The sequence below is a fragment of the Tenrec ecaudatus genome, chromosome 1 (genome assembly GCF_050624435.1).
Source record: "Tenrec ecaudatus isolate mTenEca1 chromosome 1, mTenEca1.hap1, whole genome shotgun sequence".
NCBI classification, from domain to species: Eukaryota; Metazoa; Chordata; class Mammalia; order Afrosoricida; family Tenrecidae; genus Tenrec; species Tenrec ecaudatus.
Window position 1 is genome coordinate 145372132 of NC_134530.1, and position 19963 is coordinate 145392094.

At 42.7% G+C, this 19963-nt stretch overlaps 1 pseudogene; it reads left to right on the forward strand.

Annotated features, from left to right (window-relative positions):
- Positions 1-9060: 9060 nt before the first annotated feature.
- Positions 9061-10428, forward strand: LOC142436980 (olfactory receptor 11A1-like; annotated as a pseudogene).
- The last annotated feature ends 9535 nt before the right edge of the window (positions 10429-19963 follow it).

Genomic DNA, 19963 nt, shown 5'->3' on the forward strand with positions numbered 1-19963 from the left:
AAAGGACAAAGAAACTAATAACACCACAAAAACCACACATAATAATGATAGCAACAAACCCATAAACATCAACAATGACACAAAAATGTTAATGAATTAAATGCACCACTCAAGAGACATAGTAACTGACTAGGTTAAACAAACAAATAAACAAACAACCATGAATATGCTGCTTACAAGAAACAACCCTCAGACACAAAGATTAAAATAGACTAAAAAGGCTGGATAAAATGTTAAATGAATGACAATAAAAAAAATCAGGTCTGACATGGGAGCAAACTAAGAGGAAAAGAGTAAGCGAGAGAGAGGACCTCATTCTGGCCCACCAGCCTCGAGGACAACACTCCTGCTAGGAGCAGCGGAGGCACAGAGAGGACCACAGGGCCAGCCGCAAGAAGATACACGATGTCCCTTCACTGACCCAAAGCACTTCATGGGACAGCACTGGAAACACAGTGTGGGAATTGTGCCCAGTCTGACCACCACCACACCAGGGCAAAATATAAAGGGAGTGCAACAGAGCAGCAAGGGGAGCAAAGCACCAAAGTTCCGAGGAATCCCCAAAATAGAATTCTGGCTCAGGAGACAGGACTTGGAACCCCATCAGACCCAATCGGCACACATACACAAGGGTCAGCTGACAGACCTGGAACTATTCATAAGCTCCTTTTCCCCTTTCTTCTTCTTCCTTCCCCCCCCCCACCCCCGCCCCATGTCTATATAATAGAGGTAAGACAAACAATCCTGAGGAGAAAACAACGGGACCAATGGTTCCGCGGGGACAAGGGAGAGAGGGAACTCAGAGAAAGGGAGGGGGGAGCCAACAAACCCAGGGACAAGAGGTCTAAAATCAATGGCCAGGAGGGCGTAGAATGCCTGGTGAGGTCTGAGCAAGTGCAATGTAGTTGAGAGGAATTACTGATTGCTGAATGAAATTCAAACATAATAGTAGGACAAAAGGAAAATAAAAGAAAATCGAGGAAAGAATTAGGCAAAAGATAATTATAGAGGTATAAATATGGGCATGTATATATGCAAATATATTAATATATAATGTTAGGGATATAGGTCGGTGTACATATATTTATAGGTTAAATATCAAGGTAGCAGATGGACACTGGGTCTCTACTCAAGTCCTCCCTCAATGCAAGAACACTTTGTTCTCATAACCTGGCATTCTATGATGTCCATCTTTCCAACATGATTGCTAACGTCTAAATGGGTGCATAAGCAAATGTGGTGAAGAAAGCTGATGACCCCCGGCCATTAAAAGGTATAGCATCTGAAATCTTAAAGGTTTGGAGTTAAACGAGTGGTCATCTAGCAGGGAAACAACAGAGCCCATATGGAAGAAGCACACTAGCCTGTGTGATCATGAGGTTTTGACAGGATCAGGTATCAAGCATCAGAAGACCCAAAACAAACAATCACATTGATGCAAACGAGGGGGGTCAGAGTGGAGATCCAAAGCTCATGTGTAGACAATTGCATATCCCCTCACACAAAGGTCTCAAGGACAGGAAGAGCCAGCCAGGGTGTGGTGTAGCAACAATGAAACACACAACATTCCTGTAGTTCTTTCATGCTTCCTCACCACCACCTCCACGCCCTACTATCATGACCTCAGTTCTTTCTTCCAAATATGGCTAGACTGGAGCATATACACTGGTACAGATAAGAGCTCTCGACACACAGAATCCAAGACAGATCAACACTCCAGAAATAATTATGTGAGTAGCAATACCATGAGGGTAGGCAGAAGGTGGTGTGAGAAGAGGGAGAAAGGGGAAACCAATCTGTGATACACGTATAATCCCCTCCCCGGGAGGGGGGGATGGACAACAGAAATATGGGTGAAGGGAGACAGCAGATAGTGTAAGATATGAAAATAATAATAACAATAATTTATAATTTATCAAGGAGTTATGAGAATGGGAGGGGAGGGAGGGATAAAAGAGGAGCTGATACCAAGGGCTCAAGTAGAAAGAAAATCTTTTTAAAATGATGATGGCAACATATGTATAAATGTGCTTGATACAATTGATGTATGCATTGTTATAAGAGCTTTAAGAGCCCCAATAAAATGATTTATAAAAAATAAACTGTTAAAGCAGGTGTGGCACTATTAATCTCTGATAAAATACATTTGAAGGCAAAAAACATAATTAGAGAGAAAAAATTACATAATGATTAAAGGACTAACAGAATGCCCAAATCTTTTCCCAGTCCTCCCTAAAAATTTACCATATTAAGAAGATATCACATATAAACCCTATACAAATCAGTGAACAATCTTAGAAATACATCAATCAAACTCTCACAAAACTGAAGCGAGAAGTAGACCATGACAGTAATAGTAGGAGACTTCAATACACTACTGATAAGGAAAGATAAATGATCAGGAAAGACACAAAAGAACTAAGCAATACTATCAACCAACTTGACCTCCTAGACATATAGAGAGCAGTCCAACAACAACATCATATATATTTTTTTCCAGTACACACAAGATGGTCTCAAAAATAGATTCTGTGTTCTTATGATGTGGGTCTGATCAATATTCACCTTGAAGAAAGAATCAGTGAAGATATATGTGCTATGGCATAGTGTGGTTTAAAAAAAATCAAATTAAGCCCAGCTATCAGAAAGAATAGCTTGTGGGGTCTTAAATTCTTGTCTCGAAACAAGCAGCCATCTAAGTGTGATGTCAGCTAAACTCACAGTGAAGAAGCACATCAGCCTGTGTGATCCAAGGATTGCAAATTCAAAAATCCAAGATCAAAGGAAGGAACTGGTTAGAGTTTAAATGCTGAGCACCCTGTGTACAGACGACAGAAGAGAATGAAAGCCCAAAATCCGTTTGCAGAGACTCCACAGGGATTAAGCCTCCTCCACTGAGTTCCCTTTGGCCGATGACCAGGGACGTGAAAAGCCTGGCCTTCAGACAGAGAATGGAGTAATTACTCAGAGAAATTGTAGGTGAAAGGATACAGTGGATGGTGTAAGATACGGCGCGCACACACACACACACACAAAATAATAATATTTAATATAATAAGGCTTCCTAGGGAGTAGCTTGGGGAGGGAGGGAATCATGGTGGCAGCAATTGTCTATAAGAACTCCCAATACAATTATTTTAAATTTATATATGTACATAAATATATATAATAGTTTAGCTTAACTAGTAAAAATGTCTGCCTTGAGCATTATGCTTTTTAAAGAACTATCTATATAGGGTCAAACTGACAACAACAACTTGAACAATTAGATAGGAACCTCAGGAGTCTAATGTGTAAAAAAAGGCTAATTTAGAAAAACTGCTGAGAATGTTTGCATAACTTGAAGGATATCATCAATGCTACTGCATTGTATGTGTGGGGATTGTTGAATTGGTGGGTGTTTTGCAGTGTGTTCTTGAAAGAAAAAAAGAATGTCCCCTCAAAAGGTCTTTCAGACCAAGTTATGGCTTTGTAGTTATAAATACTTATGAGCGCAATTCAGATATTAGGGTTTTGTTCATTTGTGGGCTCAAAACAGTGGTTAAATGCTTGCAAAAGTCTGGGTATTTAGTAGTAAAAATAGAAAAATATGCCTTAACTCTCAAAATCAAATGAATTTGTTCCAGCTCATTGGTTATTTTACCCTTGTTTTAATTGTTGGACTCATTTGACATCTGTAATAATTTGTTGGTTTGAACAAATGGCTTTGTAGTGTGTTAATGCCTGTCAGTGAATTAGCATCATAAGACCGTCACTCTTAAACTTAAATTTCTTAAAATAATCAATGACAAGAATCCAAGAGAACACAAAGTCTTTAGATTCCTGATTAATGGCTTTTCTCAGGTATTTATTTCTGAAGATACTAGTTTCAGTTTTTTAAAAAACCTACATAGTAAGGAATTGTAATAAGTAATTGTAATAGTAAGTAATGTAATTTTTCTTCCAGAGGTTAAAATCAAATTGAATACTTCCTTCAAAATATTCCTCTAATATGTTCCCGCTAAAGCATCACATACGCATGTATTTTCAATCGTTAGATTAAAGCTCTTTATAAAGGCTATAAAACATAAAGAGTCATTATATTGAAGTGGAAGTTTAACCCAAAGCAAGGCAGAAAATAGATTCCCTATAAAGTGAAGGTCCCTTGGTTTCATAATTTTCCAGGTAAACAGCCATTCCCTGCTAGAGCCTTTTGGGAAATGCCCGAGAGCAACTCTGTCTAGGGACGAGGTGGCTTTGCTCACAGAGGGACTCCAGTTTGCACTGAGGGAAGAAGTTGAGAAATGGGACCAAAGCTCATCGGACCTCTTAACTTCAGAGAGAGGGAGTGAGAGAGCAAGCTCACACTCAGTTTTGTCAAGTCACAGGGAATTGTGTTTCTGGAAAAAAGAAGGATCACAAATGTCCACCCAATTACCTGGATCCGAGGGAGGTGGTCATGCCATGGTCTGGCTCCCCAAAGTAGCAGTGGATCTCTCAGATGGTCTGCCAGGTAACACCATCTATTCTATTGGGATCACCTGTAGCCCTCCTTCTTTTTAATTTCTCCTTTGCTAGAAGAGGACAGGTTACAATATCCTAACATAATAAGCCAACTAATCAATTGATTGGGAAAATCAAGCTATTTGTGTATTTGTCTGACCAAGGTCCACTTGAACCAGGAGGCATGAGCCAACGATCCTTGATAATCAGTTGGGTGTTGGCTGAAGTGATTGTTTAATTTACTGTCCACTTAATTCAGCCAAAATAACAGATTCACTGAGTAGTTTTGTTTTTATTTTGCTTTATGGTATGATTCTTCTCTTTCCCACATGCTTACATTATGAGTGTAAGCATTTCCATCCTGGGGGAATGGAAAGCTTCTCAATTAGGAATATAGGAGGTTTTGAATTTGATATGAAAAAATGATCAAATTCAAAACCTCCTCCAAATGCTTCAAAAAAAATCAAAACCCGCTGCCAAGCCCATTCCAACTCATTAGTCTCCTCTAATTGTCTTCACAGGAGTCCTGATGGCACCATGATTAAGTACTCAGCTGCCAAGGGAAAGGTTGGAAGTTCAACCTCACTAGCTGCTTGGAGGAGACAGTGGTAAACTGCTTCTGTGAAGATGTACCGCCTTAGAAACTGAAATCCAAGGGAGCAGGTCTAGTTTGTCCTACAGTTTCTGTGTCAGTCAACTAGGTGACAGTTTTTTTAGTGGGTCTAAATTGTTTTCACAAATCCTTCTTACTGAACATCTGCAGTGAAGGAAGCAGATTCCTTTCTGGGAAAGGTCATGGCTAATAAAAAAAAGTGTTGATGAAAATGAGAGGGGTGAAAGAGAAAGAAATTAAGAGGAGAGGAGCGGAAAGGAGAAGAGAGCTACCACATATTGAGCCCTCACTGCCTCAGCCCTGGGTCAATGTGATGTCCAGGCAAACTGTAAGCCATGTTTGGTTTGTGACTCTGGAGCCAAGCGGTCTATGTGAGCAGGGTTAACCCAGAAGCACCATAGTAGAGTCCAGACTTCTAACTTTTACATTTCTTCACTTCTGCTTGGGGAAAGAGGTAGTGGAAGAGACAGCAGGTTCATATTTAATAAAAACATAAATTCTTAATAACATAGATAAATAACCATAACAACAAAAACTCCTTGTTGTAATGTGATTTACAATTGCCAGAGACCCCCAGGTGTTACAGAGTAGAACTACCGCAAGGATTTGGGGGAGCTATAATCTCGATAGAAGCCGATTGCCAGGGTTTTCTTACATAATGCAGCTGAGTGGGTTCAAACTATCAACCTCTAAGTTAGTCGTTGAAAGCAACCATTTGTCACCCTCCAAGACATCAGAATCACCAACCTGTCCGCTGGCTTTGAAAGCCCTGTTGCTGGAGACCTGGAGGGCTAAGAATTAGTTCATTCTCTCTGTGTGCATGAGTAGGGATTCGAACCTAGGCCTGTTATCAGAACCTGTGTCAGGTTCCACTGCCTTTCTTGTCAGCTCTGTACTCTTATCTTCTACTCATTTCATCTTGTCCATCCTGCCTTACTGCACCGCGCCCAGGTGACACAGCTGTCTGGAAGCAGGAATGTTAAGTGGCTACAAAGAAGATATGGCTATCCCTTTGTTATTCTCAAATGACTCACTGCCATCAGCTTGATTTCTACTCATAGTGACCCTATAGGGCAGGGTAGAACTGCCTCTGTGGGTTTCTGAGACAGTAGTAGAAAGCCTTGCTTTCTCCTGAGTCTCAAAAAGGGGATTTATATATGAGGGGGCTTTACAAAGTTCATGGGGGAAATTCCATTATGCTTTAATTCCATTTTCCACTATTTAAGGCTGGAGGTTGACCCGATGTATTTTTCTTTTACGATTATAACGTAAGGACACGGTGGTAGTAGTATGACAGTAAGCCCAGGAAACAGCATGTGGGCTGTTCCCGCCTTGCCCCACTCCCCCCTCCCCCCCCCCGCCCCAACCTACACAGCATTGCTCTGAAATGAAAACCTGGGCTAAAAGTTGCCTTGTGGAAATTTCCACCCACTCCCCTTCTCTGAGAGAGGGTGCCCGGTAGCCTGCATTTCACAGGTGTGCTTCCCAGGTCCCATGAGAGGCTATGCTAATTGTCTGGTGGGAAGACTCCAGGGTCTGAATCTGGTTTCTGTCATTTTCAAGCTGGCGACCACAGCTACATCGTTTAACTCTTCACTGCCTCCATGCAGGAGCCGTGGAGAAGCAGTGCTTAGTGCTTGACTGTTAACCAAGCCGACAGCTGCCCCAGGGCAGAAAGATGTAGGCAGTGTGCTTTGGTAAGAATGTGTCCTTGGAAACCCTAAGAAAGAGTGTACTCTGTCCTATAGTGTCACTACCGGTCAGAATCCACGGGTTTTGCTTTTGCCTCCAAGCAGCGTGCACCACGGCACTCCAAGTCTGAGACTGCCATGTGTGCACTGGAGGGAATGGAGGGAAGCCCTTGTGGGGCACTTCCCTCAAGCTCCCCATGTTCTACTGGGCATGCTCTAGACACCAGGACTCCAGGTCAGCTGAGATTCCAAGTGAGTCCGCTGATCACTTAGAAAACTGGAAGGAATGCTCCACCAAAAGAACCCAGGGCTTTGGATTCGCTTTCAATACATTTTCCAAAGGTTGTTGGTGTGCTAAGGGATCACAGGAGCATCTTAATTCCACAATTACATATGAGAGCGCACACGCACACACACTCACATACACACACACACACACACACACACACTCATTCATTCAGAGCCAGTGCTGCCACAGAGACTTGATATTTCAAGTCAATGCCCCCTTCAAAGCAAGGGCAATTCCTTGGGATTTTTAAGCAGTAAGACTTTTAAGTCCTGAAAAACCAGAGATTGCTCAGTCTTTGCATTTGTGAGTGTTCCGCCACACTAGGCCAGTTAAGCTCTTCTCTAACCCGGTGTCCCATTTCACAGATAAGAATCTATCAGAGAAATTAAATCACTTATTTCAAGACTGGCTCCAAGAAAGCAGAGCCTCTGGCGTTGAGGGTTGTCTAGCTGTAAGTACCTCGTTATTACACTTCCATAGTCTTTCTGTGCTGCTGCCTGCATTTCCTCATTTCTACTTGCAGCAACTTGGGCCCCCTCTAATTATCATTCCTAAGGAGATACAGATCTGGTCTGAAGGGGCTGAAAATACTACAGTAAGTAAAAGACCACTGCAATGTTGTTGATGATCCTGGGTGGGGTATTTGTTTGTCCCTGGGCTTTGGAGTAGAGTTTTCACCAAAACAAGTCTGAGGAGGTGACTGGAACTAGCTTATCTCCCTCAAAAGAATGGAGGCCATTTCATACAAGCATACCTCGGATAGATTGAGAGTTTGGTTGCAGCAAATCTCACAAGAAAGTGAGCCACACAATTTTTTTTTGTTTCCCACTGCGTCTCAGTTGGGTTTACATCATATTGCAGTCGATTAAGAGTGTGATAGCATTACGCAATAGTTAATATCGTGAGAATTAGGCAAGGTGACACAGAGACAGGCAGTGCGCACATGCTGCTAGCAAAATGACGCCAATAGACTTGCTCCACAGGATTGCCTCAAAGGTGCAATTTCCAAAAATACGCATCTGTGAAGTGCAATGAAACAAGGTGTGCATGCCTTAAGCTACCTGGTTCGGGATTTTTTAAAAACCTATTTACTGCAGCCCTAAGGAAATCTATTTGCTGACTGTTGTTTGTTTGTTTGCGGACTGGTTGTATCTTTTTAAAATTATGGGAGAAAGCACATGTGTACCTGGATTGCACTGGCATGACTGCTGACCTCAGGGTTTGTTTTTGTTTGTTTGTTTTGTTTTTTTACCTTACTCTCACAATCTTTCTCTTGCTTACTAGATACTAGTGGCTGAGGAGTCGACTCTGACTCATGGTGGGTATGTCAGAGTAGAACTGTGCTCCTGTCAATGGCTGCTTTCTCAGAGGTAGATTGCCAGGCCTTTATTCCAAGGCATCAGAGGGAGGACTCTAACCGCTAGCCTTTTGGTTACCATCAAGAACATTAACAGTTTGCAGCAGCCCGAGATGCCTTTACTGTTGGTTGTGTCATGGAAACCATGAACACCCTAGGAAGTTGAAAAGAGGAGAAGACGACAGAGGTCCAGAAGGAGACCTGGTCCTAACGATAAGCAGGGTCTCGGGGCGTGGGCTGCTTTCCTCCAGACCCTTGATGCTGTCCTCTGCCCTTAGTGTGCAGAAACCCTCTGGGACCTGTCTTTTTTCTCCTCTCTCTCTGTCTTTTCGATCTTCTTCCTTCTTTCTCACAACTCCTCAGATTACCATAGCAATCCAGGAGGGCACATGTCGGTGCTTGTCCCTCACTTTCTTTCTCTTCTCTTCCTTTGCTTTACCTCTTCCCTTCTCTTCTTCTGCTTCTTGCTTTCTCCAAAGCCTGGCCTTGTTCCCAAGGGAGCAAAGATAAACACGGAAGAAACAGGAGGGATAAAAAATGGCCGCACGAAGGTTCTTATTCCAAATTCTTTTCTTTTTCACTTCAGGTCTTGAAAGAAAAGATGACAACAACTTCCTCCCTCTTGCCTACCCACCCCACCTCCCAAACTCTCAAGAATCCACGTGGACAACGAAGATCACCTATTCACAGTCCCTGTGCCGCATGTAAACTAGACCGCTCTGCATTTTGCAGGTTTCCTTCCTGGTTCTCGGGAAGCAGCGGCATGGTGAGATCATCCTGGGAAAACCAAACAACCATAGTGGAATTTGTGCTTCAAGGATTCTCTTCCATCTGGCAGCTAAATATTTGCCTCTTCGTACTGTTTTTAACACCTTAACTGTCTCTGGAAACATCCTCATTGTCTTGCTAGTTTTATTCAACCATCACCTGCACACCCCCATGTACTTTTTCCTGGTGAATCTGGCCTTTCTGGAGATCTGGTATACCACCAATATTGTCCCCAGGATGTTGCTGCTCATTATAGGACAGAAGTCGATCTCTGTGGCTGGCTGCCTCACACAGTTTTACTTCTTTGGATCCCTGGCTGCAACAGAGTGTCTCTTGCTGGCTGTGATGTCCTATGATCGCTACCTGGCCATCTGCCACCCTCTCCGCTACCCTAGCCTCATAACTGGGCCCCTCTGCATCAAGCTGGCTGCCAGTTCGTGGCTCGGCTGTTTCCTCCTCACAGCGATCACCATGGTCCTACTCTCCAGACTAAGCTTCTGTGGACCCAGCGAAATTGATCATTTCTTCTGTGACTTCACCCCTCTGGTCCATCTTTCGTGCATGGATACCTCACTGATGGAGACAATTGCCTTTGCCACCTCTTCAGCAGTGACTCTGGTCCCATTTTCCCTCATCACAGCCTCTTACTCCTGCATCCTCGCTGCTATTCTAAGAATCCCATCCGGCGCAGGTCGGCAAAAGGCCTTCTCCACCTGCTCGTCCCACCTTACTGTGGTCACCGTGTTCTATGGGACACTGATTGCCACGTACCTGGTGCCCTCATCCAATTCTTCGCAACTCTTACGCAAAGTGTTCTCTCTACTCTACACAATCCTGACACCCATGTTCAACCCAATCATTTATAGCCTGAGAAACAGAGATATCCACGAAGCTCTGAAGAGGTGCTTGAGCACTAAAATGGGTTTTCTCAAGTGATGCAAGAAGCAGAAGAGCTGTGCTTTCTCAAGTGTTGATGAGCTGGACTATCATTTAAGTTTTACATATAAGGAATTACCTTAAATAAGGAATTACCTAAGTCAATTGACATAGATGCCTCTGAGGCAAGGCAGGGGGCAAAACTGGAGATTTGGTGAGCATGTAGAGAGTCCGCAAACTATCTTGGGGTGTCATTTCCTAGAACTCCTTTCTGCCCTTGGTGGAAGTTCCCCCACTGGAAGAAATTTCCTGAGAATCTCTTACTCAAAAATAGTTAAAAGCATGTGTATGCAGATGGGAAGTAAGAAAGACGGAGACTCGCCATACTACCCGGGAAGGTTTCCCCCTTCTTTAGAGTTTCTTAATAAAATTATCTTGTGATGCTCTATGTCTTCCAAAAATAAATCTTTCTCTTGATGAGAGAAGAACCTGAGCTCTGGTAACACGTCTGAGTGTGACTATAGTTACTGCTGAGTTCTGAGAACCTCAAGTCAACTGGTGTCGCGGGTCATGATCTAGCAGATTACACTCTGCCCTACCATCTCTACTAAACCTGGAATGTGGTATAAAAGGCCACCTCCACAAGGAATTGGCAAACCTGCTTACTTAATCGTTCAAATATGAGTATTCATGGAGGGTATTCATTCAATGCATTATGCTGGAGTCAAGTGACAAAATAATAGATAAAAAGAGATAAAGTTCCTGATCTCACTAGACTTAATCTTTAGAGGATGAAAATAATTAATCAAATAACTAATTCATATAAAATTTCACTTGTAATTCAAATTGAATTAATAACATAGTCATTGTACATCATCAATGAGGAGCTTCGGTCTCCTTGTTTAGACCAAATTCGGGGAAAATGAAGATTTCAAGAACTGAGGCTAGACACAGGATCGCTAACAATATTTCCAGCTCTCTGTTTACCCAATTCCTTAGCAGCAGCTCAGGTGGAAGCTTGTGGCTTCTTATTTATTGGGCTCTACATCCTCCTGCCAGGCCCTCTTCCAATGTTCCTGTTCTAACTTGCTCCCCTTCCTGCTGGCACTTGCTTTTAGTGGTTGGAACATGGTGTGGTGGGCATGTACATACTCATTGCTTTGTGCATTTCTGCACCATTGAACTGACTTGGGTGAAAAAGCTGAGGTCAGCGTGGCACACTCAGATGTCTTGCTCTTTATCTGACTGCCAACCTTCATGCACACACATCTCTCCCCCGTGCCAAGGACGGGACTATCTCTAGTCTAAACTTCTCTTGAAGCTTTGCTCTCTTTCAAGATTAGCAAACTCGTGGCACTCACCATTCATGTCTGTTACTCACAACCCTGACTGCTTGTCCGGAGACACTCTTAGGCCTTGGTTTATAACAAATGATTTGTTCACTTCTTGATCTTCTTATAAACTAAGAAGACGTGTGGAATCATCGTAAGAAATTCGTGGTGGAGGTAAAATGTGTCAGCTCATCTCCAACAAGTGTTAATAGCACAGTAGCTTTGGAGGAGACTGGATACCTGTCTGGAGGAGCACTTTTGATGGCGCCAGCAAGACTGAATTCAAGTTCTGCTACTCTCTAACAGATGGTTTGGCTTGTTATTTTCAGCCTTTCTAAAATGGAAAAGAGGAAGGAAGCATTATACCGATCTCATTCTATGGTTTAGTGAGAAAATATTCTGTGTGCTCTCTGACCTGTAGGAAAAGCTCAATAAGGGGTCAGTTCTTGTAATTCTTCATCTAGGTTCCACTTACCACACAAATCCCACAAAAGACTATTATTATCTAGTAAGGAGACAGTTTTAAGATTATCAAATGATAAGAGCCCATCCTTTTTTAAGGTCCATCTTAACAAATGGATGACCCTTGAGGGTAGTAGATGGATCTTCCCTGGATAATTATAGAACAAAGACTATTCTTAGTCCAGGCCTCTATCCCTAATACATACCACCTTTACCAACTTATTGTACTCTTTCCTTGATCAGTGACATGTAAGGAACTCTCTTTTTCTACACTAGAATTAGCTGTAGAACTGCTGTTTTGTTACACTTGTTGAGGAAAGAGTACAGTGTGTGTTAGACAGGGTTCTCTAGAGAAACAAAACCAGGATACTTATGATTTTATATATATAGAGAGATAGATATATACAACATAAGAAATAAACAGCTAATTAGTCCACAGAGCAGCACAAATGGCTCAGTTCAACTCACTTCTGTGAGACAGTTAATACACTGGCAGGCCTTAAACTCATGAGGGCCGTTGGGTGCAAGTCAAAGAAGCAGACAGCTGAGTCTTCTGAAGAGCAATACAGGCAGACCGACCACAGGCAGCAAACAGCAAGGCAGGTCACCAACAGCCAAACAGATGACAGGGTTCCTTCGAGACCTGCTTCACCACACGGCTGTTGTATACATCACTTGAGCTGGGGACTGTCATCTGGCTGACTGTTGGTGACCTGCCCTGTTGTTTGCTGCCTGTGGTCGGACTACCTGTATTGCTCTTCAGAAGACTCAGCTGTCTGCTTCCTTGACTTTCACCCAACAGCCCTCGTGAGTGGAAGGACTGCCAGTGTACTAACTGTCTCACGAAAGTGAGCTGAACTGAGCCATTCGTACTGCGTATATAAAATCATAAGGGCACTGGGTTTTTTTCTCTAGAGAACCCTGTCTAACACAGTGTTGACCCCACCACTACCACCCCAGACCCTACAGTGGGCAAGGTAACAGCCTTAAAGCAAGCAACAAGTCTTAGAATTTGATTTCTGTGGCCAATACAACTGCTTTCAGCTGATAGAAACAGTGCCCTCCTCTTCTCCCACAGGAAACCTCACAAAGATATTGACAACCTCAACTCCCAATAGCCCAAGTGGAGAAGAGGAAGTGTTGGGTATAGAACTGGTTGCCCATTTCCCTTGAGTCATAGCAAAGAACCACAAGGTCAGAGTAGTCTCCTTGCATGGGAGTGTGTGCTTTTGGACCAGAGAAGTGACAACCTTAGTCCAACAACTGAAAAGAAACACCCAAACTGGCCAAGAACCCGAGAGCATAGTCATCTGGACCAGTGGGTTCCTACACTCGGTCAAAGTACCCAAGAGGCCATTTGTGCTTTCGCTCTGCTTTTCTCTGTCTTATTTATTGCCGTGCCATTTATACTTCATTTGAATAAAGCCTTCTACGGCCATACTTGCAGACACACCTATGAACACAAGTGCACATACACACATAATGTGTTATTAGATATTTCCTTTAATTGTGGTTATCCTAAGTCTTTGCTGAAAACGATGCAAAAACATGAGGCCATGTTTGAAAGAATGTATGCCCTGAAAGGGTAGGGACAGTTGGTGTGCCTTCCTGAGATGAGCATAAGAGGAGAGTCTCGAGAGAAACCCACCGCTTGGATGACAACATCTGTAGATGATTTAATATGCCACAGCTGCTAACATGGAAATGTCTGAGCCTCCTGAATTTCTGTCACCAACGTCTCATGTACAAGTTGAGTACCAATGTCACACTTGCTAATGACGCACCAGACTTCTCACGGCATCTTTCCAGGTATCTCATCAATGTTGATATAGATACAGCAATCAATTATGATACCACCTTGCCTTTGGGGATTAACCCAGAGAGACATGGACTAGCAACCTTCTACCAATCTTGTAGCAAATATGGACTAGCAACCAAAAGACACTCTGGTGGCACTATTGCCCCAAATACCATACTACCAAACAGCTCAGCATCTTACTTTCACAGAATGTCTGTCATATATTGTGGCACTGTTTTAGACTTTAGGGATGATATGGGCTTTAGACAATATATATCTGATTTCTGAAACTCCATTTTTTAGGTACATTTTTCAGTATTAATTATTTTTTTTGAAAAGATAAAAATTCATTTATTACTGAGTAATCTTGAGAGTCCACAGTTTTCGGGAAATGAACAAATAACATCTAATTTTCATAACCACTTAAGCTGCCCAACAAGTCTATTCCTGAGCGTTATTCTATAATGCTGAGATTTAATATTCTTTCTTCCTTTTTTTTTGTTTTGAACTTGTATGTCTATTTGATTTTGTTCTTTTAAAAATAATTTTACTGGGGGCTCATACAACGCTTATCACAATCCATACATCCATCCATTGTGTCAAGCACATTTGTACATTTGTTGCTATCATCATTCTCAAAACACTTGGCTTTGAATTATTTTTTGAGACCCCAGAAAAATCTAGGTGCTATGTAATCAGATGTTTAATATAAAGCACTTAAATGTATTTCTAAGGTGTAATTCCTAATAGCAACAATATATTGTGAACAGTTTTAAAAAATGATATTCTATTGTACTATCCTCAAAATTGGAATTTTAGCATCTCTAAGCAAAATCCAATGGATAAGTTGTTATATTTAATCTCCCATTTGAAGCTTTTAATCTTGTAATTTCATAAACTTTTAAGCCTTCCAAACTCTAACATTCTTGGTTACTTAAGTAGCTTATTAGGATAAGCTTTAAAATTCTATCTGTTGTCATTTCATATTTCAGGTGACTATTTTCCAGTAATAAAAGCAGGAACACTCATTTCCTTAGAAGGCTAAGATGAAAATCTAAAAACCTAAATGGAAACTAAATAATCTCTTTGTATCTATGGAAGCCTTTTGTCAACTCAGAATATATGTTGAGAGATGTTATTATTCCACGGCGATGGAGCACTCATAACCTAAAATGTAGTGCCTGGCCTGTGAAGTTCAAGTCACCTAAACATCCAGGTTCCACTATCCTAGATGATACTTAATTGATATATTAAACATAGAGAAGACCAAAACACGAGTTAGAGCTTCTGCTAACTCCTTTTTCTGATTTTTTTTCACAGTTTCTGAAAATTCTTCTCAAGCAACCAACAACATAGCATGCTGTGATGTGTTATTTTCGTTTTTTGTTCTTATTCCTCTAAATGATTTATAAATATCTGTTAGAAATAATGCTAGTTCTCAATCAAATCTTATAGAATGGATCTGCGTGGGTAGATGATTTACACTCCTGGGTGACAGTCACCTCTGGTCATCAAGTATTTGCATCAGCTCTTCCAAATGAATTGATGGAGAGAGTAGATCAAGGGGAAAATATTATCCATTAAAATGAATGTCTATTTTGCTATGAGCAACCCCTATCTTGAGTTTGTGTGTGTGTGTTCTGATAGTCTTAACATTTGTAATGTTCCCTCCCTAAGAACCACACCTACTTCCACAAATGGCCACTGTACTCTTTCTCTTCCAAGTCTCTGACTTCCCTAGCTTTCAGATGGCACACTAGTTCAAGTGATTTATAGAGCCCCTCTTATGTTCTAGGCACAGTGGTAGGGACCACAAATGTAGACAAGCAGGATCAACAAAAAGTGAACAGAGCGAGAGAGAATGTGCAGGACCTTGAGTCTGGAAAGGGAGACAGATATAATGACAGCAAACCATGGGGTAAATCCTGGCCATGAAAGCAAATAGCAGGAGTCCCGGTCCTGTTTAGAGGGCTGCTTGGAAGAAAATGAGATCACAGAGGATGAGTAGAAATTAGTCAGGTGACGAGTCGAAGGGCTATCCCAGAGAACACGCGAGAAACAGAGTGAGAGCGTGATTGACTTGTTCAAGCACTTCAAATGAAGTTGTGTTCAGTGTGGTGGAACCAGGCGGTGAAGGTGGGGAAGGAGTAGCCAGCTGAAAGTGTACACCTACTAAGGAGTTGCTTTTATCCTCTGCAAGGTCACTGAAAAGTTTTAAACTTGGTGGCACAGTGACTTAAGCATTGAGCTGCTAACCACAAGGTTGATCGTTCAAACCCTACAGCCTCTCTGTGGAAGAAAGATAAAAGAGCTGTCTACTCCCGTAAAAATCTACACCCTATGGAGCAGTTTGATTATATTCTAGATAATCTCTAGGAGTCAGCATTCTACCTATAACAGCGGGTGTGTAATGACTTCATTAAATTTTCATTGTCGAAGGCTCTTCTCCTGGGGCCAGAGTGAAGAAACTTTCAACCTGGTCTTGAAGGAGGCTGGAATACAATAACACAAGTGAGAGATAATTATTAGTGATTCGGGTGTGAGGGTAAAGAGAAAGTGGTCTGATTTGAAAACTATTTAGGCTAAGGAATCATTTCCAGACTTTAGTGGTTCATACGTGGTGTAAGGGTTAAAAAACTTGTCTGCTAACTGAAAAGGCAGCTGTTTGTACCCACCAGCTCCTACTAAGTTGGCAAAAGATGGGGCAGTCTGTTTCCATAAAGATTTACAGCCTCAGAAATCCCATGGGGAAGTTCGACTCCCTCTTAGGCATTGGAACTGACTCTGGCAGTGGGTCTTGGCGGCTCTCGTAGCATGTGTTGGTTTAGGACAGCAAACAGCCTAAGGGGAGGCCTGGTTTCTGAGATGAGCAACGAGGAGAGTCAACATTTTCCCCGAGGCAGTGAACGCCACCTTGAGTGTGAGGAGGCCACGTTCCGAAGCTGACTTTTGGATACTAAATGTGGAGTGTCTGAGAAACATCTAAGTAGATGTGTGGGGTGCTCCACTGGGACATTTGGTTATCAAGAGAGATTTTGGGGATCTTGGGCGCAGAACAATAGAAGCCATTGGAATGAAGAAGGTAAGTGGGAAAATGTGCGTCAAGTAAGATGTCTCCCACCAGCTCCTCAGTATAGCAGCAACTGCAGAGGAGGGGTACAGGTTCATCAGCAAAGAAGAATTTACCACCCCATTTCCTACGGCGTGGTTATTCTGAAATATTGCTCCCAGTGAAATAACACCCCTCTCCCAAATTGTTCCATAGTTACTAAGTTTGGGGAAATCCATTTCCTATATACCTTTCAGGAGCTGCGATCTGCATGGTTGGCCGTTGATACCACCGGCAGCTCTGCGGAGAAAGACAGGGCTTTCTGTTCCCATAAACAGTGAGTCTCCGAAACCCATCAGGGCTTGCTGTGAGTCAGTATTGACTCAATGGCAGTGAGTTCGGTATTTGTTTGTTTGTTAAGATATCTTTCACTTGAAAAGTATTAAAGGCTGAAAAAGTGTATAGTAAAGAATCTTTTCATCTTTGTTTAATGTGGCTTTCCAAATGAAAACATTAAATGGTTTATTGATTTTTTTCAGTTAATTGGTTCATTCTCTTTACACCTCACTGAACCAAATAGCCATGAAATATTGATTTAGAAAGAGAGTTTGAAAATGTGCCACTTCACCCCCTGTAATTATTTTAGATTAAAATAATCAAGAGATCATAATTCCAATGTTTCATCAGCAGTGAAATTTGGAGCCAACCCCTTCACCATCTGGTAAATGAAGAGATGGTTGACACCAACCCCAGGAGGGCCTTACAAGAATGCATCTGGGAAATCGAGCTCTGCCCTCATTCTCCAACCCCAGGAACATTCACTGTCACACTCACTTTCCCCTCCAACTGTGACGTAAGTAGTATTTTTGTTCTTTACTATATTACAAATGAGGAAGCTGAATCTCAGAGATGTTAAGTAACTCTCCAACATTCATGACTAATAAAGTGAAGAGCTGAGGTTGAAATTGGTGGAGGTTTTTAGCTACAAAGTCAGTAACCTCCCCCATTTTGTTCTCTACCTTAGTTTCCAATGTCTGGCACGTTGTGGCTCTTGTGAGGATTCTCATCTCCTATTTTTACTGCCAAAGAAGCCCTGCTGGCACAATGGTGAAGCCCTTTACTGCTGAGGGGTCAGTCTGTTGGACCTACCAGCTGAGCCACAGGAGAGAAGACCTGGTAATCCTCTCCATAGAGATTTCAACCCAGGAAACTCTACAGAGCAGTTTTACTGTGTTCGAGAGCCTCACCACGAGTCAGAAACCACAGGGCTGCTCCCAACCACAGCCCTATCACCAAGTACAACTTAACACCACTTACAAAAGAGAACGTCCCAAACCCTGAGCCTTTTACTAGTTCTTGCCTCACCCATTACCTGGCTCTCAACCCCCATCAACAGCCTTGGCATACCTGACAGGCAACATAAATCATTCCAGTCTCCTAATTCCTGGCCTAGCATTTCCCAAGATAAATCAATAAATAAATGCATAAAAAGCAAAAAGGCAAGACTTCTAAACTGATGACAGAACTTTCATGAAAGGGAATGGGAAGCATTTGTCTAGCACTTCACTCTTAATGAAGGACAATCATATTCATTAGATCAGATCCCAAACTACTATCTGCTCCATTTTTTCGACTCCAGCAAATAATGGATGTGGAGCTCATGGACTAACTTGGGGCGGCCTACCGCTTTCGTCCCAGGCCTGCGATTTCTTATTGGTACAGTCTTAGGGCAATTCTTTAACTTCTTTAAGCCACTATATTCCCATCTGTGGGGACTATTATGATTTGACTTGTTGGTTGTTTTTATATGCCATCGATTTTAACTCCTAGGGACCCCATGTGACAAAGTAGAATCGTTTCCATCGTTTTTAGGGTGACAAGAGATAGATCACCAGGGCTTTCTTCGTGGAGCTGCTGGGTGGATTTGTACCACCAACCTTTTGGGTAGTAGCTGAGATGGGAAGTGTTACATCACCAGAGAATCACATTGACTGAATGGTGCTCCTCTCCCACCAGTATAGATAAAGTACTGACCCCTGAGGCACCTATGGAGGGGGTACTCTCTGGAAATAGGATTTATGTTATTCGATTAATGAGCCATACAAGAGTAGGGTAGGTCCTACACCTAATCATTGATGAGGTATAAAAAGACCCTCCTGGACGCAGAGCCACATACAGGGAGCAGGCAGTGTACGAGGGGCTGTCTACAAGCAGAGGAACAACAAGGGTTTCTGCAGACACCAGAAATGAAAAGAGAGGCCCTCTGAATGACACAGGTGAGAACTCGATTCCGATGTTAAGCCTCCAGACCTGTGAGAAGAGAACTTTCTGTTCTTTAGAGTCACGTGCTCGTGGGTGTCTGTTACCACAGCACCAGCAAACTAAGAATTGTAATCATAATCCTTGCTGAGGATTATTGTTAGATGCTGTGAAATGTGCTCAAGGCATCACGATGAAAGCTGGAACTAAAAATCTAGATTTGGGTCTCTAAATCTGGCGCTCTGGCTATGAACCAAATTGCTTCTACCAGTGGATTCTGTGGGGATTAACTTCAACAATGCGCTGCTGAAGGAATGTCTAGCTTCTGAAACACACGCGTGTGGAAATGGTGATCCAATCACCCTCGAGGTGAGTGGTCTGCCCACCGGCAGACGAAGGAAGCGTGGGGGGCAGAATGGTGTTATAAAGGCCCTTCTTTGTCTCCATCATGATTCTTTTTGTCCCCCCTAGAGACGGATTCTTGAGGTGCGACCTTGGTCAGGATGTAGACAAGAGCCTGGCTCACTAACCCTACAACCCTCTGCCGTGGAGTGGACTCTGACTGCCGTGAGCGCGTGTGCATAAGCAGAGCCGTCGGATTTCACCAACTTTCCCTCCACACCCAGCTTGCCAGGCCTTTCTTCTGAGGACCTGAGTGGACTCAAACCTCCAGATGTTTGGCCAGCACCTGAGTGCATTGTATCATTTGTAGCATCAGGGACAACTCACTAGCGCTCCCACATTAGTCTCGGAACCACCGTGATGGCCAGCCTCTCCTTTGTTTCGCAGATCGCAGTTTAGATGGTTTCAGGGTGTGGTGAAAGGAATGTTCTGAAAGACCAGCGGGGGGAGGGTAGCCTGTGTGACTCTCCTGAGGGCGGCCTCAGCTCACTTCCTCCTTTTGCTGTCTGGGCTTCCTGTCATCGCAGCGCGATCCTATTTACCCTATCAGCACTTCTCCTTTTGCACAAATAGCTCCGAACATCCG